This window comes from Lissotriton helveticus, chromosome 3_2 (assembly GCF_964261635.1).
Source record: "Lissotriton helveticus chromosome 3_2, aLisHel1.1, whole genome shotgun sequence".
NCBI classification, from domain to species: Eukaryota; Metazoa; Chordata; class Amphibia; order Caudata; family Salamandridae; genus Lissotriton; species Lissotriton helveticus.
The window spans coordinates 23,082,866-23,108,676 of record NC_136062.1 but is presented as its reverse complement, the minus strand read 5'-3'; the positions used below and the strand labels follow the sequence as shown (position 1 = coordinate 23,108,676).

General features: G+C 48.9%; 1 long non-coding RNA gene across 1 annotated transcript; it reads left to right on the top strand.

Moving 5' to 3' along the window:
• The first annotated feature begins 13,781 nt into the window (after positions 1 to 13,781).
• LOC144826198 (uncharacterized) lies at positions 13,782 to 24,934 on the top strand. The gene is made up of 3 exons (XR_013609701.1): positions 13,782 to 14,021; positions 24,354 to 24,451; positions 24,858 to 24,934. It is a non-coding gene; the product is annotated as an uncharacterized LOC144826198 (long non-coding RNA).
• The last annotated feature ends 877 nt before the right edge of the window (positions 24,935 to 25,811 follow it).

The window sequence follows — 25,811 nt, the reverse complement described above, 5'->3', positions numbered from 1 at the left end:
TTGCTAGCCAGAATATGGCAGGGCGAGCCTTTATACAATCTTCAATGTAAAACAATTTCAAGTCGCTGTGGCAAACATATTGTGATGCAGACATCGGTGCTCCCAAGAGTTCACAACAAAATCTATTTTCTTCGCACTGAATGCTATTACTCTTTGTGAAGCCCCAGACCTCTGCACCATATGTTGCTGCTGGAATGAATTGGGATTTAAAAATGTTTGTAATAGCGAAACTACCCCTGTCCTTTTTGGCTATGGGAGACCAAAGATCTATATCACTCCACCCTGCACCACTCTTCACCACTACACTCTCTGACACTCTACGTCACTGTACTCTGAACCACTGCACCCTGTTTCTATACTCTACACCACTGTATTCTACGCCACTGCACTCTATGCCACTCTTCTCTGCACTGTGCCACTCTTCTCTGCACCATTCCACTCAGCACGATCTGCACTCTACACCACTGTACTCTAATCTACACCACTATATTCAATGATGTTGCATTGTATGCCGTTGAATTCTACGCCACTGCAATCTACTCCACTATACTATGCAACATTATACGTTAATGCACTCACCAGTCCACTTTATTATTCGCTTCTCCACGCCACTGTGCACCACTGTACTCAGTGCTACTGGACTCTACACCACTCTACTCAACACCACTCCACTCCATTCTATTTATTTATTTATTTGAAGAATTTGATATAGCGCGAACAAGACCCGCTAGGGTATCAGAGCGTTGTACATCGAATCATAGACATTAAGCAGGTACAAAAGAAAATGATACCCCCATTCATAGGTTAAACATGCAACAAATGCTCAGTATTGCGGGAGGCCAGAGTTGTACACAAGGAGTAAGAGTTACTTTGGGAGGCAATTAGTTTAGTGCCGCATTTGGCTATTGAAGAGTAATCCTTTGACTTTTTTTAATGTGGCTGTCGAGGGGTTTATCTGATTTCTGAAGGAAGATCATTCCCAGTTCTTGGAGCCAGACCAGAGAAGGCACGGTTGTAGATTTTCTTCTTTTTGAACTTTTGTGGTTTCAGCAGTAGTGTATTGGAATTCTTTGGGCTTGATTCATGCCTGAAAGTTCAAGCAAGTAAGATGGAGTGTTGTGATGTGGCGCATTGTGTGTTAAACTGTCTATCTTGTACCTGATACTTTCATCAAGAGAGAACCAGTTGAGTTGGATTGGGTCTGGTGTGATGTGATCACGTTGTCTTGATCTCATGACAAGTCTGGCAGTAGAGTTCAAAGTAGCCCTTCAAGGTACCAGTTTAGGTTTGGGTATCCCAGCCAGGGTCACAATTCCGTATCCTCGCGGGAGTCGGAGATGGCCTGTAATTGGACAGCTAGTTTCATGTCCTTGGGCGGTAGGAATGGTTTGACTTTCTTTTATGTGTTGAGTTGGTGATTGGCTCCTCTCGTTGTAGCACTGATTTAGCCTTATATATTTAGGCATTTGTCCAAGGTTATGCCTACGGATTTAGTAGAGTTTACAACCTGTGGGATGCAATTGAGGGCCTTTAGTTGTTTGAGCCAATCCTGAATAGGGGCTGAGTGATTGTGGGGGGCAATCAGGAAGAATTCCGTCTTGAGTGTGTTTAACATAAGGTGGCTGTGAGATAACCATTGTTAGGTTTTCAAAAGTGCACTGTTAAGAGTTTTGATATCATCCGGAGAAGAAATTATCATATACAGTTGAGTATCGTCTGTATACATGTGGTAGTGTATGTTTGCATTGTTCAGAATTTTGGTGTACAAATTGTATTGTAGAGCGTGGGAGATAGTGCCAATCCTTGAAGTACTCCAATTGAGACTGATTTACTGTTGGGGAGGTAATGGTTGAATTTGATTCTTTATCTTCTATTATGAAGGTGCCACTCTACGACATTCTACTCTACAACACTGCATTCTAAACTATTCCATTCTATGCTAATGTACTCTATGCGCTGCACACAATGGCATTGTACTCCACTTTGCACTACTCTACTCTGCACCACTCAACTCTACGCCACTGCACTCTACTATGCAACAATCTAATCTACGTCACTGTATTATACACCGCTGAACTCTACACCACTATACTCTTCAACATTGAACGCCAATGCACTCTACACCAGTCCACTCTGCTCTATGCCATTCCACCGTATCCCACACTATACGACTCCACTTTATGCTACTCTAGGATACGAAACTCTATGCCACTCCACTCTTTGGCACTCTTTGCCATTCTGCTCCACGACACTCTTTTCCACGGCACTTGTGAGAAGTTAGCCTGATATATGTGCTCACTATTCTAGTGATCACTCTGTATCATTCCAAACGACCCTTATTGATGATTGGTTGTAAGTCAACCTTATTAGACCAGATATCCTAGTAGCGTGGACAAGAGCAGTCTTTAGGCTAAACTCTAGAGGGCGTGTTAAGCCAGCTGTTTTACCATCACATATACCCCTTGAACACCAAGTGAAAGGACACCACACAAGTTGTTATAAAAATAAAGGATATTTATTAATAACAAGTCTACCCTGAACTCTTTATGAGTCAGGGAGCTAAGCAGGGTCCAGGGCACTTCTTGTTGGACAAGGAGCAAGGGCCAGTCTAGGGGACCTAGACCAGCGGTGAAAACGTCGTGGTACGTCGTCAGGAGGGCCACTAGCCAACGGGCAAGTGACCGGACAACGTGGCAAGCAGCAAAGAAGGAGAAGGGCCCCACGCCGATCTCGTGGATGCTGGGGGGCTGGACTTCGGTGCTGGAGCTGCTTAGGGTTGGGGCTTCTCAAACCCCAGTGCACTCACTCGAGGGTCTCTCGGTGGTCGTGCTGGTTAAGCGTCGTGCAGGTCTTGAAGATAGCCGGTCCCACGGGTCTCGTCGCACCCACGAATCTCAGCTGAGCTGATGATGCAGGTAGAGGTCAGAGATGGCGGGGAATCCGGGTCTCGTCAAGCTGGGCAGTCTTGATCCGGAGGATGGACGTGCAGCAAACCGCAAGCGCTTAGATGGTGCCTGCTGGTGCAGGGTGGCTACTCCTTAGCCACAAGGGAGAGTCTTCAGAGAATGACAAGAGTTCCTTTCGTGGAAAGTAGTTCAAGTTTCAAGATGATCTAATTTGGGAAGGGTGCCCGCTCCTACCTTTATTCTAAGAAAAGGGGCTGGCACGCGACTAGGTCCTACCCATGGGTGGGACCAGGAGGGGGGTGGTTACACCCCTCTCCTTTGTCCGGTTTCTCCCCAGCTCAGGTGCTGGTGTGCCCCTGGAACTGGTTTGAGCCGGCATATGCACAGTGAGCACCGGGGTGCCACTTGCAGTCACCTTCCTCTCAGCCCTGCCTACCTGGGATACACAAAATCCTGTCTGGGATGGTTCTGGCACCGCCCCTGACAGGAAACCCTTTGTCCAGGCCTCCCTCGCTGGAAGGACTCCCAGCAGCAGGAGGTCAGACTTGTGTCTGTGGTGGCAGCATCCATTTTGTGATGCTGAGGCTTGAGTTAACTTTAACCGGGGTTCACAGTTACATACATGTTGTGTCCCTCTAGAAGGGTGGAATGCTAACCCCGTTGCCAGAATTGGCGAGGGGTTAGTATTCCAATTCGTATGACACCTTACTCAACATGTTTTGATAATGCTATGCCAAAGTTAGCATTTGACCGCGAGGTTCATAATGCACTTAGGAGTATATGGTATAGCGTTATCATGGAACAGCTATAAGGACTTGGTTCCGCAAGCTGCAAACGGGCTCAGCTCATGCCAGAGCACCATTTCACATAATTCCAAGCACTCTGCCTTCAGGATTGATAAGGCCTGCCATAGGAGTGACTGATAGGAATATATGTGTCCATTTTAGGGTTAGATTTAGGAATACTATATCTAAAGCAAAGGGTGATTACCCCACCTTGCCCCAGCTGTCGTGCAGCCAGTTGTGTCAGATTTGGGTGGCCAGCCAGGGGTGGCATAATACATGCTGCAGCCCTTGGTAGGCCCTGGGTATACCTATGCCCTGGATACCTAAGGTATACTGTACAGGGACTGATAAGGTGGCCCAGTACCAATTGGTAAATGCACCTAAGGTACATGCTTGTCAATTTAGAGAGAGAACAGCTAGGCTGTGGGTCTGATTAGCAGGCCCACAGCCAGGGAAAGTCGTAAACAAGTGAAGCAAAAAGCAAAAATCTGGGGTGGCCATGGGATTGCAGACCCCACTCTCCTACATAACCCTCCCCCCCAAACTTAGGGACATTAAACTAACCTTGACCAGGTGAGTGTTCTTGCTCTAAGTGGAAGTACCTGGAGAGACCATCTGCATTACCATGGTCAGTCCCTGGGCGGTGCTCCACTGTAAAGTCCATCCCCTGTAGGGAAATGGACCACCTAAGAAGTTTGGGGTTTTCACCCTTCATTTGATTTAGCCATAAGAGGGGCTTATGGTCGGTCTGAATCTTGAAGTGAGTACCAAACAAGTATGGTCTCAACTTCTTCAGGGCCCAAACCACAGCAAAGGCCTCCCTCTCAATAGCTGACCAACGTTTCTCTCTAGGGGTCAGCCTTCTACTTATAAAAGCAATGGGCTGGTCATGACCATCAATATTCAGCTGAGATAGAACAGCTCCCACACCCAACTCAGAAGCATCTGTTTGGACAATGAAAGGTTTGGAGTAGTCTGGACTCTTGAGAATAGGTGCAGTGCACATGGCCTGCTTTAGGTCATCGAATGCCTTCTGACAGCTAACTGTCCACTGAACTTTCTTTGGCTTTTTCTTACTTGTCAGGTCATTAAGTGGAGTCACAATGGTTCCATAATTTCTGACAAATTTCCTGTAATAACCAGACAGGCCCAAGAAAGCTCTGACCTGTGTCTGGGTGGTTGGAGGAGCCCAGTCCTTTATGGTCTGTATCTTGCTCTCCAGAGGTTGAACTTGGCCTCCACCCACAAGGTGGCCCAAGTATACAACTTGACTCTGCCCTATCTGGCACTTAGTAGCCTTGATAGTGAGGCCTGCCTTTTGCAGGGCCTCTAAAACTTTCCTTAGGTGGATCAGGTGATCCTCTCAGGTGGAGCTAAAGACAGCAATATCATCTAGATATGCTGCACAGAAGTCATCCAACCCAGTGAGAACTTGGTTCACCAACCTTTGAAAAGTGGCAGGTGCATTTTTCAAACCAAAGGGCATCACCACAAATTGGTTATGACCTCCTGGGGTAGAAAATGCTGTCTTGGTCTTGGCATCCTCAGCTAACCTGATCTGCCAATAACCAGCTGGAGCTAGAGCGCTGGACTTCTCGTTCCAAGACAGTAAAACTGCCTCGGTATGTGTGGGGCTAATGAAAATGCTCCGGAAAGTGCTCCCCCTACTCCCATTCCAGGCGAGAAGGGTAATGGTCCAGGCCCTGATACTTTCTCGCCTGGATTACGGAAATGTTTTATATCTAGGGGCCCCGGCAACAGTGACAAAAAAACTTCAAGTCACTCAAAACTGTGCCGCACGTCTATTGTTTAACATCCCTCGCTGGCAGTCAGCGAGAAATACCCTAAAGGAGCTTCACTGGCTCCCAGTGGCTGCCAGAACATTATTTAAGGCCATGTGCATTCTGCACAAATCTTTTCATCGAACTGGCCCGGCAGTACTGTACCCCTTAGTGCTGCCTTACGTGCCGCTTAGAACCATTCGTTCAGCCTCACTGCATTTGGCAACTAAAGCAAAAATCAAGAGATCCCGTTGGGGTGGCCGCTCCTTCACTCACTCAGCGGCGAAGGCATGGAACTCCTTGCCTTTATCCCTCAGACAAAATAATAACCTGATGTCATTTAGGAGAGAATTGAAAACCTACCTGTTTTCAAAAGCGTACTAACTCTACCCTGCAGTCGCACACAGAAATCAGTCTAAAGCGCTGCGAGGCCTCCGGGTGGTTATGCGCTATATAAGTGGAATTTTTCATTTCATTTCACCAGCTGTTAGGTCAAATGTACTTAAGAAAGTTCGCAGAAGCCAACTTATCTATCAGTTCATCTGCCCTAGGTATTGGATGGGCATCTGTCTTAGTGACAGCATGGAGACCCCTGTAGTCTACACAAAATCTCATCTCTCTCTTACCATCCTGGGTGTGAGGTTTAGGCACTAGAACTACGGGACTAGCCCAAGGGCTCTCTGAGGGTTCAATGACTCCCAATTCCAACATCTTTTGTACTTCAGTTTTTATGCAGTCCCTGACGTGGTCAGGTTGCCTGTAGATTTTACTCTTTATAGGCAGACTGTCTCCAGTGTCCACCTCATGTGTGCACCAGTTTGTCTGACTGGGGGTCAGAGAAAACATTTGTCTGAAGGATTGAAGGACTTGCTTACAATCCTTTTGTTGATGCTCAGAGAGGCTGTCAGAAAAGACTACACCATCTACTGACCCATCATCAGGGTTCTGAGTGAGCAGGTCTGGGAGAGGGTCACTCTCTTCCTCCTGTCCCTCATCTGTGGCCATGAGCAAGCCCATGTCCTCCCTGTCAACAAATGCTTTGAGCCTATTCACATGAAGTACTCTGTGAGGGCTCCTGGGAGTTCCCATGTCCACCAAGTAGGTGACTTCTCCCTTTTGCTCAATGATGATGTGGGGTCCAGACCATTTGTCTTGGAGAGCTGTTGGGGCCACTGGCTCCAACACCCACACCTTCTGTCCTGCATGGTAAACAGTTAGGACAGCCTTTTGGTCATGCCAATTTTTTGAAGTTCTTGGCCGGCCTCCAGGTTTTTAGATGCCTTCTCCATGTACTCTGCCATCCTGGAGCAGAGACCAAGTACATAGTCCACTATGTCAAGTTTAGGCTTTTTGAGAGGTAACTCCCATCCTTCCTTCACAAGACATAGGGGTCCTCTTACAGGATGTCCAAACAAAAGCTCAAAAGGGCTGTAACCAACCCCTTCTGTGGGGCCTCTCTGTAAGCAAACAGAAGGCAGGGTAAAAGGATGTCCCATCTTCGCCTAAGCTTTTCAGGTAACCCTTTTATCATCCCTTTGAGGGTCTTGTTGAATGTTTCAACAAGCCCATTGCATTGTGGGTGATAGGGTGTGGTGAATTTGTAATTCATACCACACTCCTTCCACATAGCAGTCAAGTATCCTGACATGAAGTTTGCACCTCTGTCAGAGACAACCTCCTTAGGGAACCCCACTCTGGAGAAAACTCCAACCATGGCCCTAGCCACAACAGGAGCTGTAGTGGTCCTAAGGGGAATAGCTTCTGGGTACCTGGTGGCATGATCCACTACCACCAGTATAAATCTGTGCCCAGATGCTGTTGGGGGGTCCATGGGTCCAACAATGTCAATCCCCACTCTTTCAAAGGGAACCCCCACCACAGGTAGTGGTATGAGGGGGGCCTTTGTGGTGCCACCTGATTTGCCACTGGCTTGGCAGGTGACACATGAGCGACAAAACTCTTTAGTGTCCTCAGACATATGAGGCCAGTGAAAGTGTGGGGCAAGCCTGTCCCAGGTCTTGTTCTGGCCTAAATGACCTGTAAGGGGAATTTCATGGGCTAAGGTGAGAAGGAAACCTCTCAGAGACAAGGGGATGACCAGCCTCCTGGTAGCACCAGGCTTGGGGTCTCTTGCCTCAGAGTATAGGAGTCCATCGTCCCAATATACCTTATGGGCACCTGTAGCATTCCCTGCAGCCTCAGCCTGCTGTCTGAGGGGTTCAAGAGAGGAACAGTCTAACTGTGCCTGCCTCAAGTCTGCCCTGGAAGGTGCCCCTGTCCCAAGAAACTCAACCTGTTCAGGCTCAAGTTCTTCTAGGACAGTTCCTTCTGGGGTCTTGGGGTCAGTCTCCTGAGAGAGCTGATCCTCTACCTGAGGCAGGGGGAAGGGTCAACCTTACCCCTACTGCTCTTTCTCTTGGGTAGTGTCTGGTCCATTCTTCCAGGATCCAGCACTAGTTCAGCTGGGCATTTCTTGGCCTGTGACCAAGTCACAGCAAGGACATGTGCTGACAAACCTAACATTTCCACATGAGTCCTATACTCCACATCTGACCATAAGGAGGATTCCAAATCATTGCCCAAAACACAGTCCACTGGGAGGTCTGAACTAACAACAACCCTTTTGAGGCCATTTACCCCTCCCCAGGAGAAGTTAACAAGTGCCATACTATGGGAGGTAGTGGCATTGCTAGCATTGGTCACCAGGTAGTCTGAACCTAGTATTACCTGTCCAGGGTCCACAAAGTTTGGTGTCACCATAGTGACACTGGCACAAGTGTCCCTGTAGGCCTGAGCCATTTTTCCATTGATCAAAGGCGTCTGCCTGTACTTGCCCAGAGTACTGGGACTTATTGTAGGGGTCATATCCATGTCCCCAGTACAAACAAGAACAGCCTGAGTAGGTATCCTGACTAAGTCAGAACCCGCCTCAGTTCCCAGGGTTAACCCCACTATAGCCTTGGGAGGATTACTATCACTACTAACTGTACTAGGGGGTGCAGATGCCTTAGAGGCAGTAGTGGTAGGAGTTGGGCCTTTCTTGGTGCACTCACTAAACCAGTATTACTTTTGCAGTATTGGCACCATGGTTTCTTCTGACCATTATTCTTCTTCTTTTGGGAATTCTGGGAATTCTGGGACCCACCCTCTTTAGATTGTTGGGGCCCTGTTGAAGACTTCTGGTCATTTTGCTTATTCTCATTACATTTGGAGTCTGCTTTCTTTTGGCCACCACCCTGGTTCTGGTTCTGCTGCTTGACCCTTGTCCTGACCCATCTGTCTGCCTTCTTTCCCAATTCTTGGGGAGAGGTCAGATCTGAGTCAATAAGGTGCTGATGCAACAACTGATTTTGACAATTACTTAAGATTTGTTCTCTCATAATTAGATTATACAATCCTGTGTAATCAGTAACTTTACTTCCCAGTAACCAGCCTTCAAAAGCCTTAGTGGCACAATCAACAAAGTCAGCCCAATCCTGAGACTGAATTTTCTGGGTGTCTCTGAACAGCAACCTGTACTGTTCAGTTGTTAAGCCAAACCCATCAATCAGTGTATTCTTCAGGACTTGGTAATTGTTAGCATCCTCAGCTCTAGTAGTGAGGAGCTTATCTCTACCTTTACCTTCAAAGGAGAGCCACAATATAGCTGCCCACTGACTCTGGGGGATGCACTGGACAGTGCAGGCCCTCTCCAAAGCAGTCATCCATTTGTGGATGTCATCCCCTTGTTTAAAGGGGGGCACTATTTTACTCAGGTGTCTAGTATCAAAACTCCTGTCTTTATCCTTAGGGATATTGCTGCCACCAGTGGGGACTGTCCCACTCAACTGTTGCTCTCTAGCAAAGGCAAGCTTCTCCTTGGCAAGGGCAAGTTCTTCCCTCTGGATCCTCAGATTAGCCTGTTTCATCCTTGCTTCATGTTCTCTCCTCTGAGGGGAAGTCATTCTCCTCTGGGGAGAAGTCATTCTCCTCTAAGAAGAGGCATGAGAGTGCACAGATCTATTGGAGTCCCTAGAATGAGACCTATCTCTTCTAACTCCAAAGTTAGGCCTACTTAGGGTCAGTACTGGGGGTCCCCCAGATCCTTCCCTATGCAGGTCTAAGTTGGCCCTAGTAAGTCTGCTGACTAGCTCAGGACCATTGTCTGCCTCATCCCCAGAAAGAACCTCTTCATCCTCCTCCTCCTCTACTTCCTCAGTTTCAGGGAGGTCAGGATCACCAAGGGTACCTTCTAAGGCTGGCATGCTCCCATCTGTATGAGTAGCTTTCCTAGTATCATATGTCGCTAAGAGACCTAACAGAAAAGGAGTGGTAGGGTTAGAACCCTGTTTCAATTTCCCGGAGGTACACAATTGTCTCATCTCCTGGAAACTGAGAGCTGCATATCTGGAAAGGACCTGTGGAGGGTCACTAACCACTAGGGGAGTCTCTGTAGACTCTCCATGGGTAGACATGCCTCTAGTGTGGTGTAAGTGATGCACCTACCTACACTATGGGTTTACCTACTGATCCCTTGCTAGAGTTGTAGTCAGGGTGTGCTAAGCCCTGTTACACTACAACAGCTGGTTCAGTAGAACTCAGAGTATTCTAAGTTAAGTTATATGTGCCTTGGTACTTATGTGATCTTTCAGATGATATTCTTAGGATACGTGTATGGTAAAACAACAGCAAGCTCAAATCCCAACCGCTGCTCACCAATGTGAGAAGTTGGCCTGATATATAGTGCTCACTATTCTAGTGATCACTCTGTATCATTCCAAACGACCCTTATTGATGATTGGTTGTAAGTCAACCTTATTAGACCAGCTATCCTAGTAGCATGGACAAGAGCAGTCTTTAGGCTAAACTCTAGAGGGCGTGTTAAGCCAGCTGTTTTACCATCACATATACCCCTTGAACACCAAGTGAAAGGACACCACACAAGTTGTTATAAAAATAAAGGATATTTATTAATAACAAGTCTACCCTGAACTCTTTATGAGTCAGGGAGCTAAGCACAATACAAAACTCTTACGAAAATACTGCAAGTTACACAATTTACACAAATGCCCGAGGGGCACGAAAAACCATATACTCTAAAAGTGGAATGCGAAATACTAGCAGGTAAGTAACACGATCCAGAGGCTTCAGGACCGCTAGGACTACCTTACTGAACCATCAGGTTAGGAGCAGGAGGCCTAGGGAACCCGGGTGCAGAGTGGGAACTCTTACGCGGGATGCGGGACAAAGTCTATGGAGGCTAGTATTTTTAAAGTTACTGTTTCCGGACGAATCCGACTAGGTAGACTAAAAAGGAAAAAGGATCTGGGCACTAGGATAGTGAACCTGTGCTGGAGCACCTAAATGCTCGAGTTACCTAGCCCAGGGGCTGCGGCTGCATAGGGTTCAAAAGACGTCGTGAATCCTCGTTGTAGTCTATGGAGCCTGAAAGAAGATGTTGCTGGCAGGCGACCAGTAAAGATGTTCGGTGTGATCCAAGGCTGGATCAGTGAAGAAGACGACCTGAAAGCAGAGGGGACTCAGTTCTCAATCACTAGCCAGTGATTGTGTGGGCACCAGGATGGCACCGGATTAAGTCACCGCGATCAGGTGAGTGGGTGACGCTGGACTCTGCAGCCACACGGGCCAGGAGGCGTTGTCGGCGTCCAGGCTGGAAGTGCGAGCTGTCCCACGATGGTGTCTGCTGTCGGCGATGCTGGATCCAAGATTGGAGCAACAAACCTTGGCAAAGGCAAGCCCACGCCATGGAGTCAAAATGGCGTCTGGAGTGGACCAGGAGGGTCCAGGGCACTTCTTGTTGGACAAGGAGCAAGGGCCAGTCTAGGGGACCTAGACCAGCGGTGAAAACGTCGTGGTACGTCATCAGGAGGGCCACTAGCCAACGGGCAAGTGACCGGACAACGTGGCAAGCAGCAAAGAAGCAGAAGGGCCCCACGCCGATCTCGTGGATGCTGGGGGGCTGGACTTTGGTGCTGGAGCTGCTTAGGGTTGGGGCTTCTCAAACCCCAGTGCACTCACTCGAGGGTCCCTCGGTGGTCGTGCTGGTTAAGCGTCGTGCAGGTCTTGAAGATAGCCGGTCCCACGGGTCTCGTCGCACCCACGAATCTCAGCTGAGCTGATGATGCAGGTAGAGGTCAGAGATGGCGGAGAATCCGGGTCTCGTCGAGCTGGGCAGTCTTGATCCGGAGGATGTACGTGCAGCAAACCGCAAGCGCTTAGATGGTGCCTGCTGGTGCAGGGTGGCTACTCCTTAGCCATAAGGGAGAGTCTTCAGAGAATGACAAGAGTTCCTTTCGTGGAAAGTTGTTCAAGTTTCAAGATGATCTAATTTGGGAAGGGTGCTCGCTCCTACCTTTATTCTAAGAAAAGGGGCTGGCACGCGACTAGGTCCTGCCCATGGGTGGGACCAGGAGGGGGGTGGTTACACCCCTCTCCTTTGTCCGGTTTCTCCCCAGCTCAGGGACTGGTGTGCCCCTGGAACTGGTTTGAGCCGGCATATGCACAGTGAGCACCGGGGTGCCACTTGCAGTCACCTTCCTCTCAGCCCTGCCTACCTGGGATACACAAAATCCTGTCTGGGATGGTGCTGGCACCGCCCCTGACAGGAAACCCTTTGTCCAGGCCTCCCTCGCTGGAAGGACTCCCAGCAGCAGGAGGTCAGACTTGTGTCTGTGGTGGCAGCATCCATTTTGTGATGCTGAGGCTTGAGTTAACTTTAACCGGGGTTCACAGTTACATACATGTTGTGTCCCTCTAGAAGGGTGGAATGCTAACCCCGTCGCCAGAATTGGCGAGGGGTTAGTATTCCAATTTGTATGACACTTTACTCGACATGTTTTGATAATGCTATGCCAAAGTTAGCATTTGATCGCGAGGTTCATAATGCACTTAAGAGTATATGGTATAGCGTTATCATGGAACAGCTATAAGGACTTGGTTCCGCAAGCTGCAAACGGGCTCAGCTCATGCCAGAGCACCATCTCACATAATTCCAAGCACTCTGCCTTCAGGATTGATAAGGCCTGCCATAGGAGTGACTGATAGGAATATAAGTGTCCATTTTAGGGTTAGATATAGGAATACTATATCTAAAGCAAAGGGTGATTACACCACCTTGCCCCAGCTGTCGTGCAGCCAGTTGTGTCAGATTTGGGTGGCCAGCCAGGGGTGGCATAATACATGCTGCAGCCCCTGGTAGGCCCTGGGTACACCTATGCCCTGGATACCTAAGGTATACTGTACAGGGACTGATAAGGTGGCCCAGTACCAATTGGTAAATGCACCTAAGGTACATGCTTGTCAATTTAGAGAGAGAACAGCTAGGCTGTGGGTCTGATTAGCAGGCCCACAGCCAGGGAAAGTCGTAAACCAGTGAAGCAAAAAGCAAAAATCTGGGGTGGCCATGGGATTGCAGACCCCACTCTCCTACAGCACTAAATTTAGCCATGCTGAACCGCAGCCATGGCTAAAACACATTGGCAAAGTAAATAACTCTTGCATAAGCTAGACCTATTGGCATTGCCAATGCTTGGTTTATTATTTCGAATGTAGTAGCATTGACAGATATTTTTATTGTTTCCAGTACTGATGTACCTTACTGGAAACTTTTACATTTTCTAGTTAGCCCTGCCTCAATCCCCCTGTGCCTGAGATATACACGGAGGGCCAGAGTTCTTAGTACGCCTTCAGATGCAGCTCGTTCTAATTGCCCTGTGGCTCTGATGTACGTGTAGAACAGAAGAACACAAGAAAGCCTGCAGCTGAAGTCGGACAAGCATGTGAACTAACGCTAGCACGATCCTGCGCCTGTCGTTCACAACTTCTTACTAACCAGCTAAGCATAAGTGGCTTACAGAATTTGGGGCAGTGCTTAATTTGTCAAATGAGTGCCGGTGTCAAATGTTTTTTTCAGAAATTAATCCCACAGTGGATGCTGACGAACATCACTGCATTGCTGTATACCAAGGCTGTGTGGAAATGATTTCACCTCAGCCATCTTTCTTCACTGATATAGTCTCCCTGCCCCTTTAATTCACTGTGGCAGGTTCTTTTTCATTCCTGCTTTCTCCCGTTGTCACTGTTTTTTCTCTCTTTTGCTCTCTGGGTCAAAGCATGGCAAGGAAAAAAATTGCCAGTTCTCACCTGCGCTTCTAGCTCAAACGAAGAACTGATTTAATTAAGGGCGCCTCCTAACCAGTTAGCCACAGAATGCTTGTTTACACCACCGGTTTCGCATCTCACGTTTGTATCACTGTGTATTAGTTACCCGGCAACGAGCAGCTCTTTCCCGCGGAAATGTCTTATTTTATTGTGGAGGGATCTCCAGGCCGCAACCTCAGTACCCAGCAGGTTGCGGAAACAGCGCTGCCGCTTTCCGGGCTGGTTTGCTGTGTGTGAATAACTTGGCCCCTTCTCCAAGGCTGTCAGACTGGTCCCGCCTGAGTAGTGACTGGAAGGGGAGCCGTGGTACAGCAGCAGGAGCGGCCAGAGAGCAGCAGCAGGATGGAGAAGCACCACTCAGCCAAAGTCCGGGTGCACGTAGAGTACTGGTGAGTCCACGCGCAGCTTTAGAATCTCGGACTTCAGGTGCATTTCTTGAGGCTCAATCAATAGTTTCAGTAAAGTTGGGGTAGACTGACTCCGTAATATTGTGTAGTTTACCGCAGTATTATTTATTGCTCTTAAAGACCGACCTGTACTTAACGAGATGTACCGCACAATCAATGAACTCTGTCCTTGATTCCAGGAAGTGAGCTCATAGCTACAACACGGACATTCAAAACGCTGACCAGCTAGCTGCTAAGCATTTCCACCCCTAACCCCGTTATCTGACATATGGATACACATAATTATTTGACAAAATACAGTTGCATCAACACAAAAAACAGACCAACACCTGTTCTTGTGGGAAACTGTTGCAAGTTTATTCACATTCTTTTATGCAGTACACTTGTAGGGTAATTTTACGAGTGATCATCCGAGTGCAGCGCCTTTTAGGACTAACCGCGGACACACGTCTTGAAATACTCTCCATCCACCGGGCATTACGTTGTTCTCTCATTATTTATCTGGTGCTGTACATTTCATATCGGTGCTGCGGCCCAATGCTTTGATGTGGTTCCTGCACCCGTGCCACCACGGAGCACGGTAAGGCCAACCCCCAGATGCCAGGATACCAACTGTCTTGAGACGCTGTATAGCGACTTGCCATTCTTTTTAGCTCTCCTGTGTCTGCTGGGTGAGTGGGTGGCAAATTCCTCTGCTGCTGGCCAATGAAAGAGGAATGTCTTGGTGTGATACCCACCTAAATAGCCAGCCGCCTCCCAAAAGTGACATTATTCATGGGGAGGTGAGGACTCGCCCTCGTAGTGGCCAACTTCCCGACCAGGTGGCCATAGAAAAAATACTAACCCCCACCATGGGCAGTGAGGAAACACTAAGGGGCAGTCCCCTCTAGTGTCCCCCTTGTGGGGGACGTGGCCATCTGCCTTCCCATCACAGTATGTGAAGTGAGATTTGGCATGCAGAGGATAGAAGGGAAGTAGAGGGACATTTGAAAGAGAAATGAAAAAAGAGAGGTAACAAACTGAGAAGTTTTAATTACAGGACAGTTTTTTAATGTTTAATTGGAGTAATGTGGTAATTATTTTTGAAAGGGCATGTAGTTTTAGAATGCAAGATTGTAGAAAGAAGAAACATTATTTACTTGTGAAGATTGTGCTATATTGGAAATTTTTTAATAGTACTCGAATCAGGTAAATAATCTCTGTGTTGCTAGACTACTGCTAGATCACTGTTCTAGCCAGGTCAGTTGATTAGCTCAAAGGTTGAAAGTGAGAAATAAAGGCTAGACTCATGTCGAGAAAATACATAGGAAATAATGTAGCCTTGAAAAAGAGATTCTGGCATTTGTAGAGAGCCACCCGGCCCCTCACATACATTGTATCAACACACACACACACGCACGCCTTCACCCTCGGGACGGGCACGCCCGAGGTATATATTAAAAGCGCGGAAGACGGCTCGGGGTCTTTCCGGCATACCACCAACCTGTGTGTGTGTCATTCAATTGCATGTTCCACGCCACGTGCGAGGCCCGGACCTCGCGCACTACACTGGCGACGAGGCCGGTTCTGCCCCTGCGCGTGCCTGGCCTTCTGCTGGAGCTCCCCGCTCCATCGCCTGCTGCTGGCTGCCGGCCGTCTCTGCCTGGCGCCACTGTGACCGCGGAGCTCGTCCGCCGGCCTGCTGCCTCGACTCAAACCGGCTCCCCGCCCACGCGCCTCCGAGGTCGGAGCGTGTTCAGCTGGCGGGAGCCGTCCGGTGAGTGGTTCACCCCCCCCGCCGCGTCCTTGCCGGCGCCCCCGCGCTGTGCGTGCTGGTGCCTGGGGGCTAGCCCCGCTGCGCGCACAGCGCTAGCGCGCTCCTTGTGGTGTGCTGCCCCAGAGGGGGTGGGGCGAAGAGGGGAGACGCTGCACGTCAGCCCCGGGGCCCCGTATGCCGGCGCCTCCAACGCTTACGCCTGCCCTCCGCTCCGTGGCCTCAGCTTGTGATCTGCCCCTGGGACTGCCTTGAAGGGGAATTCCATCAAGCACTGCATTCCATCAAGCATTGGCAAAGTCATCATTCAAACGCGGATTGCTTCCTCTGCTGTCTGTTTTCCCCCCCCCACCACTATCTCAGCCTGCTCGGGCCCTGGGGGGGGTGTGTGCTGCTGCACTGTGACGCGCATAGACTAAGTAATAGACACTGGCCGAGTCCACTTCTGCCTCCCGGAGGGCCACGTGGTAGGGAGCTAGGAGGCCACGTGCTCACCGTCCTGCCCCTGTTCCACGCTGCGCGGCCTGCGCAGGTAGGGAGTGATCCGAGAAAGGGGCCACCACCACCATGAACGGCGCCGCCACAGGGGGTGCATCCACGTGGACGGCCGCCCATGCCGCTACGCCACGCCCGCCTCCGCGGCGCAGTGCTGCCACCCACATAGTCAGCCATGCCCACACTGGAGTGGCCCTGCTTCCGCCCTTTAGCGAGACTACAGACCCAGCAACTGCGGCGCCGCGATGGAAGGCGTGGCTGGGGCGTTTGAACCTCTACTTTAAGGGGACCCGAGAAACCGACAGCACCGTGAAGAGATCACTCTTACTCCTGTATGGCGGCCCTGAGATTTACGACCTTTTCGAATCTCTCCCAAACACTGGGGAGGACGACGACTATGACGCGGCTGTGACCGCGCTGAATACCCACTTTGACCCCCAGGTCAACACCGACTATGAGAAGTTCAAGTTCAAACGGGCGTGGCAAACCGAGAATGAATCCGTGGACATGTATTATGCGAGGCTGCGCCGGCTGGCCAGCAGCTGCCCGTTTGCCGAACCGCGTGAGGAGATCAGAGACCAGATCATCGTTGGGTGCAAATCGAAACTGCTTCGGAAGCTCATCCTCAGACAACCGGGCATCACGTTGGATGCCATCCTTGTCCTCGCTCGCTCCCATGAGCTGTCTGACTCCAGAGCTGACGAGATGGAAATGGTGCTCCGGTCCCCCATTGCCCAGCAAGCGGCACCAAAAATGGCGCCCATCAAGGAAGAGACTGTTGACGCCATACAAAGGAGACCGGCGGGCGGAAGACCTCGACAGTGGCAATCCCGGGACGCCCAGTGTGCCTACTGCGGGGGAGACCATGCGGCGACCGCCGTGTGCAACGCGAAAGGAAAGACGTGCTCAAAGTGCGGTAGACTCAACCACTTTGCTGCGGTGTGCCAGGGAGGACGTTACAGGCCCAATGCTCAGAGGTCGCGAGGCGGACATGGGTCTCGGTCAATGACGTCCAGAGTGAGGCAACTGTCGCTTGAGCAGGAACACCCGCCCCCGGACACGCAGGCCCAAGACCGGAGGCCATTCTATGAAGACGAAGAAGACGATGAGGTATACGTAATCTCCTACGTCAGCCGAGTAGCCACCCGGAAGAGGCCGCCGCCCATGTGCACGATATCAGTGGAAGGCTCAGAAGTCAGAGCACTCATCGACACAGGCGCCTCCGTGAACGTCATGGACTCGGACCAGTATGAACAAATGTCGCCAAAACCCGCACTGACCCCGACGAACGCTCGAATATACACGTATGGGGGCACCGAACCCATGCCGTTGCGTGGCGTCATCAGCACCACCATTCGAAATGGGGAGTACGTGACTGAAACCCGGTTCCACGTCACTGAAGGGAAGAAAGGGACGCTACTCAGCTGCAACACAGCGGAAGACCTGGGGTTGGTCTTCTTCGCCAACCAAGTTCACCAATCACACGCCGACTCCATGCTTGAAGAGTTCCCGGCGCTCTTTAGTGGCCTTGGAAAGCTCAAAGGCAAGAAGATCAAACTACACATAGACACCTCCATCCGTCCCGTCGCTTTGCGTCACAGAAGAGTGCCTTTCAACCTCCGCGCTCAGGTCGAAGAAGAGCTGAAGAAGCTTGAAGACCTCGACGTCATCGAGAAGGTGTCGGGACCGACTCCGTGGGTGTCTCCACTGGTGGTTGCCCCGAAGCCCAAGCAGCCTGGCGCCATCAGGCTGTGCGTCGACATGAGGCTGCCGAACACCGCCGTGAAAAGGGAGCGCCACATCACGCCCACCATGGACGACATCGTCGCCGACCTCAACGGAGCGAAGTGGTTCTCTAAACTTGATCTCAACGCGGGTTACCACCAGCTGGAACTTGATCAGGGCAGCCGGTACATCACGACTTTCTCCACCCATGTCGGGCTCCGGAGATACAAGAGGTTGAGCTTCGGAGTGTCATCGGCGGCCGAAGTGTTTCAGAATGCAATAAAGGAGGTTCTGTCCGGGCTGAGTGGGGTCATCAACTTGAGCGACGACATTCTGATCTATTCGAACACGCTGGAGGAACACCATGCACATCTGAGGGCCACCCTACAAAGGCTACAGGAACATGGACTAACCCTCCACAGAAAGAAATGCTCGTTCTACCAAGAAGCGGTGGACTTCTTCGGCTACCGATTCACGCGCGAAGGGCTCCGAGTTGACCCGAAGAAGGCGGAAGCTATCCAGAATGCCAGCACGCCCAGAAACCCCACCGAGGTGAGAAGCTTCCTCGGAATGGCCACGTACTGTGGCCGATTTATACCCAACCTGGCTGACCTGGCCGAGCCTCTCCGCACACTCACGAGACAGGACCATGAATGGGAATGGACTGGCGCAGCAAACCAAGCTGTCCAGGAAATCAAGGCGAGCCTCCTGGACAAAGCCACGATGGCTTACTTCCAGCCACGCAGGAAGACCGAATTGGTCGTGGACGCCAGCCCCGTAGGCCTCGGCGCTGTTCTACTACAGGAATATGGCCAGAACGACTGGAAACCTGTCGCATATGCGAGCAAGGCGCTCACGGACACTGAAACGCGATATGCTCAAATCGAGCGAGAGGCGCTAGCTATCAAGTGGGCCTGCCAACATTTTCACTTGTACCTCTGCGGCCAACCCTTCACCATTGTGACCGACCACAAGCCGCTCCTGCCCCTGTTCACCGAGTCCTCCAGGCTTGCCCCACCGCGGATTGAACGATGGGCCGTCCAGCTACAAGGCTACAATTTCACCCTTGTCTTCCGGCCCGGCGCCCATAATCCAGCGGACTATCTGTCCAGGCATCCGGATGTCACCAGAAAAGCAGTCCCACTGGCGGACAGTCCATTGGTGGAGGAATTTGTCCACATGGTGTCCGTGGCCGCCTGCCCGGAGAACCTCACCCTGCCGGAGATTGGAAGAGCCACCGCCGAAGATGAGACTCTGATCCGCGTCAAAAACGCCCTGGACACTGGGAGCTGGACCAGGTTTCTGGAAGGAGCTCAAGGACTTCGTCCGGAGATTAGCCATGCCCGACAACAGCTATGGCAGATCCGCCATGAATTGAGTGTCGGCGATGAAGGCGTCATTCTGAGAGGGCATCTCATCGTGGTGCCAGTCAGCCTACAACAACAGACCCTCGTCATCGCTCACACAGGCCACCAAGGAACGGCCAAGACAAAGGCCAGACTACGCGACAAAGTATGGTTCCCGGCCATGGATCGCATGGTGGATGAGATGGTGCGCTCCTGTCATGCCTGCACCATCACAGGATCAGATCCAGCTCCTGCCCCAGTCATCACTGAAGAAGCGGCGACAACACCCTGGACCCAGCTGAGCATCGACTTCGGGAGCTTCCCGGATGGTCGACACACGCTGGTCGTCGTGGATTCCTTCTCAAAATTCCCTATCGTGGAACTGCTCTCCTCCACAGCATTTGGACCAGTCAAGAAAGCGCTGGATCACGTCTTTGCCACTATGGGTCTCCCGGAGGAGGTGAAGTCGGACAACGGACCCCCTTTTCAAGGGCGAGAGTTCCAGACATATCTGGAAGGCCTAGGGATAAAACACCGCAAAATCACACCGTTGTGGCCGCAAGCAAACGGCGAAGTGGAGAGGCTCATGCGGACTCTCAACCGAGCGCTCCGCATCGCCGTCAACGATGGCAAAGACCCGGAAGCTGCGTTGGACCAATTCTTGAACGCATACCGACAGACCCCGCATAGCACCACCCACTGCGCACCGGCGCATGTTCTGTTCAAAAGAGCACCAAGAGGCAACATCCCTGCGTCCTCTACATGGACCCCGGAGGAGAGAGATGGTGATGCTATCCAAGCACGGAGAACTGTCACTAACCAGAAAGCGAGCGAAAAGAGACATGCCAGACACCCGGGGTTGCAAGAAGGAGACACCGTGGTGGTACAAGATCGGCACCCCGGGTGGAAATTTAGAACCCCGTTCGAACCCGAACGGTGGATCGTGGAGAAAATTCATGGAACAATGGTGACGGCCCGCCTCGGCCAACAGACTGTCACACGGAATATCTCTTGTTTCAAACGAATAGGAGTGCCGGCTGGCACTCCCCAGGAGGCCGACGAAACCATCGATGTCGGCGCAGATGGTCCGATTGATGGAAGAACGGGGGCCCAAAACTCCGTGCCCTTCCCGAGATGTGTCCAGCCAGGAAGCGACGGACATCACCCCGGTGTACCCCGAATCGAAACAACTGGGTGCCCTTCTTCCTCCCGAGGTGAAACGACAACCCCGGCCGGGGCTGTTGAGTCCCCTGTCCGGTCCAACCACAGATACCACCTGCGGCCTAATCCTGGGCCAAGCCAAAGACTCCGAGACTTTATGTGCACTTCCCCTTAGCCCTTGTATTTGGACAGTGTACATGTGAACTAAATTGAAGGAGGGATGTAGAGAGCCACCCGGCCCCTCACATACATTGTATCAACACACACACACACACGCACGCCTTCACCCTCGGGACGGGCACGCCCCGAGGTATATATTAAAAGCGCGGAAGACGGCTCGGGGTCTTTCCGGCATACCACCAACCTGTGTGTGTGTCATTCAATTGCATGTTCCACGCCACGTGCGAGGCCCGGACCTCGCGCACTACAGCATTCATCCTCAGGTTTGACTCAGAGTATTATACAGCAGAGTGGGATCCATTTAAACGCCCCTGGTATGCATTGGCACCAGATGGAAGGTGTGGGCAGCTTCTCAAAGAGTAGAAGTGTATTACCTGCATTCCATTGGCTGGAGGGCAGGAGAAGCAAACACTGGTGTGAGGTGAGGGGATGGTGAAAGGGCTCCCTTTTCAAATTTAATGGATACATTTGTTAGAAAATAGCTACTGATTAGACTTCCTGAAGCACTGCTGTTTTGTAGATGTTAGTAGGGGTGGGGCTTCAGGTTGAAGGGGAGCTTTAAGTGAGGCCAAGTTTTTGTCTACCATAATCACACTTCAGTTCAGAGCCCTTCCACCTCTTTGTGCCTCTGTTGAAGGTGCTCCAGGCTAGAGACGGCCCTGCTGTGAGGGGCATCACTACGCAAAGGCTTTGTCTGAAGGGCAGCCTGGAACACCTTTGAAATGTATCCAGAAAGCTGGCTGCCCCCGGGCAATTTTAAAGGCCGGATAAGTGTAAAAACTCCCCTCACAGAGAAAGTTTCAAAGTAAGCGAACCAGTGGAAACAAGGTTAAAGTAACTCTACCTCAAGGAAGCAGGGAAATCCGACACCTACAGGCAGCAGCAAAACAAAGGCAGCTTTACATGTTAGTTTGTGCCCCTTTTCTGCTCACATTTTTATACTACTATTAATAGCCCTGAAATAAATAAATTAGAAAGGCGGCTGGTTAAGAAATCCCTTAAAATAAGGATTTGTAGGAACATGTTACAAAAAGGTAGTTAGTGATGTTCTTCTAATTACATCAATAGTCTTTAGTAACTGCAGTTAAAGTTTAACGGGGTTATTGTAAACTTGCATTGTCTGACCTGTTTTTCCTTCCACCTAAATGTACCCACCAGAATGCCAAAGAGAAGGATGCGTCTAAATTTTCAGCCAGGCAACCTTTTAATAAAGATTGAGGCTATATAAATACCACCACACATTTAGATTAAATCATGTGTTGTATTTAAAAAAAAAATAAAATTTTTACCCAACACCTCGTGCTACCTTGCAGGTGGGGATAGCCCACCTGGATTGGCGTTACATATAATATGTGGCCATATTCAGTTATCTTTCTGTTTTAAAGACCAATAGATTTTTAATGGAAAAACCACACAAAATCTAATCGTTAGGGATGAAGTATTATCTGAATGTATGTAAAACATTCTGTAATCCATGTTTCATTAGATAATAGGTACCGATTGTGTTTTTTTTTTAAACAAACTTTAACCAGGTACCGATTTATGTTTGATAAAAAAAATTGCGAATTTTAATAACTACAACCCCACCGAAGAAAAGAGATCTATAAATACCCATTGGCTAAGTAATTTAAAAAAAGTAAGTACTCTTGGCAATAATTTGTTTGTGTGTTCAGGGCCAGTTTAAGCATTGGGTGGCATCCAGTGCAACAATCTTTGTTGACGGCCCCTATATCCTTCTTCTCCACAGATTTCCTCACTACCACCCTCCAGGGGTACCCTTTATCTTTCCATAGATCCTCTTTACATGTACTTAATTTCTTTTCTAGCGCTACTCATACCAATGTATGGCGTCGGAGCACTCCTTGTCACACATCATACAGAGGCAGTGATGTGCACATCACTGTATATGAAACGTTACATAAGACAGCGGGGACTACAAGATGTAGGAGTTGTCATATATATTGGTGGGCAGTATATGTTAAGAGCGCTTTTCTGGAAAATCACAAACTCAGGAGTTGAAATGTAACGGTGTTTGTGGTTGGCGTAACTAATAGGCATTTATTTCTACCCAAACTAATCCTTCTTACCAGTGAAATAATAGGGAAAACATTAGGTATTAAACCTGTGCTTTGTAGTTTGCATGCAGCTCTTTGATGCCAGTCCATAGCTCCCTATGCTATATTACAAGGATTGTAACTTACAACTTGCAAGTAACAAAAGGATCACTGTCACAAGCTCTGCAACACACTGAGCTACACAGCGTACAATTCTGTTATCTGCAAAGTGCATGTGCCAATTGCAGAAGGCACATTGACCTACTACGCTGCTTTATGATAAGTCACAACTGCTAGACAAAACTCAGATCTCTCCATAAGATGCATCAATCACTAGTTATCGTGATATTTTTATTACTGCATTAAAATTGTTGATCACACAAAGAACTCTCCAATTCCATAGGTATTTGAAAATGCAGCACCCCTCGAGGTCGGCGCCCTTGTGTGATGGCACCGGTCACACTGCCCTAAAGCCGGCTCTGTGTGTGTTTGTTTTTGTTGTGGCGGCTCTTTCCCTGAGTAGTGCCCTTGATCACTCAGCATTTCTTGTGTAACCTGTGAGAGTATGCCAAATACAAATATGATTTAGGGCGACAAACCGTGAGAGATATATCACCCATGCTTTTACAGAAAATTTGATCATTATTAAGTGACACACATGTTCCAAGAAACAGACCATGTTGTCTGGAATTGTATAAATGGTTTACTTGGGTTAAAGCTATTTGATGGACATTTGACTGTATGTAAGTATGATGATGTTGAAAAAGGTGATGTACATCTGATTGTAATTAGGGTGACAAAGCTTTTTCTTTTGCTTCCCTAAGTCATAACCTTTGCCGTTGGGATGGTGGGTAATAGCTATGAGGGGCGAGGCTCAAAGCAGGTGGCAACAGTCTGGAGGAGAAAAGACAAAAAACGTGATGTGTGAAAAGCTTGACTTACACTCAGCCACGAGCCACATTCCTGGCAATTGTGTATTTTTTGCCCACTGCGCTGCGTCAGACTGACCATCCAAATGCAAATCTGACTTGGTCGTGTTCTAATAGAAACTGTCCAGCCCCGGCCCGACTGTTATGCCAAATGCCTTCTGGATGGTAACACAAACAACTCGATGCTGTGTTTTGCCTAATCTTACATGCCTTCTGTTATAGTGGGAACACTTTCCTGCAAACTTAAGGAGGCATTAAAACTGCCCACTTTGCTTTTTTTTTTTTAACATCTTCACAAAGTTTAATAAAGTGTTTAAAAGATTATTTCAGGCAGTAAGTGGCACAACTTTGCAACTAAGCACATCCTAATGGTGGAGATGATCTGACTAGAATAGGTAGGAAAAAACCTTATTGCCTATGCAGATGGAGTACCGACGTATGTAGGACACTCTATACCTGCAGATAGCAACCGGAGTTGATTGTGGGACCTTTTCTTGAGGTTATGGGGCAAGGAATAGTTTACGGGCTATATGTATTCTGTGTGGATAAAGCTGCATGACACCTACTGGCCAGCCACCTATTGCTCTAGAAAGCATTACACAGTAAACACAAGTCCTAAACTGAATGCCCTGCTAGGTCTTAACGGTTGTATATATCTTTTTCCTTTCCAGTGGAGGGTGAGGATATGAGCCCCGCTATCGGGAACTTGCCAGGGAAATAAAGCAAGAAGTTCCTGATGCGGAGGTTTGTGGTGAAAAGGGAAGGAGAGGTAAGAAGATGTGATAGATTTGTACAGGACTGTATTTTATAGTGTTTTGTGCACAAACTCTAATGGTGTGCCATACTGCAGTAATTCCAATTGCTAGAAGGCATTCCAACCACAGCTTAGTAGTAGGGACAACACTAACTATAGGAAAGCCTGTAATGAAGAGAATGCTTGAAATTGCTTGGTAACATATAAAAATTAATGTCTAACAAAGTATCTTTAAATAAACATTAACAGCTTAAACGTTAGCAGGTCCATAGTAGTGGGTGGCATATATCTGTGAATATATATATTTCTGAATTTGATGTTGTAGGATATTTATGCGGCATTATGAGCTAACTAATATAGATTTGTTTGCCCCTTTGATCGTTGCGATATTATCTCTTTATATTTTTTTGCTCTATTGTAGGATGCTTTGAAGTTAAAATCAATGACAAGCTCATTTTCTCTAAGCTTGAAAGTGGCGCATTTCCTTACCATGAAGATGTAAGTGCTCAATATTTAAAATCCTATTTTTTATATGGTTATTGTAAAAAATGCGTTTGTTTGATCAAAGATGACATTGTTGACAATCTCGGACAAAATGACACAAAATAAAGTTAAAATACTTTTGCTTAAGTGCAAATAAAGATGAAAAAGTGTGACACGTATTTATACAAAATTACAAATTGCTCCTAAAGGAAAAGCAAATGGTTGTGATTTCCATGAACTTCCAACTTTGTACTGTAGCTGGGTGGTCTCAGAATGGAGCAGTAGAACGAGTCAAAACTCCAGCACAGCACTAGAACAACAAGAGGTTAAGGGATCAGAATGAGGCAAGCTACCAACTTAATGGTATGGAGAGGAAGAGTGCACAAGACCGAGCATTGGAGGTAGGTGGGCTCCGCAGGAAATCCGAGAAGGAGCTGAGGATCAGGCTTCAAAAGCCAATCATGGACCCTTCACAGCAGAATTAGTGAATGGAAAGGAATTCAGGATGCAGCAGAAAAGTGGACAAAAGAGGAGCACTGTCTGAAAATGTCACAGGAAACTCTGGAACGAGTAGAAAAGGATAGCAACACACCATAAACTAAATGATAGGCCAGAAGTTGAAGAAACATGACCAGGATCGGATGAGGGCAAACAATATGCTAGAGCAGAGGCCTTCAAACTTTTTTTGCTTTTTCTGAAATTCACTAAAACACTGTCCCCATAATTGGGTGTTGTGAGCCCTTTACATTCACGTGCCACAATGCAACTGCACTTGCTGGACCAATGTCAGCTGCAGCCCTGAGTGCCTGACTGTCTCCTCTACCTCTTCAACCCCTTCGCCTCCATACCTGGCCATCACTCCAATCTTGAAATGGACTCTCTGTCCCTTTCA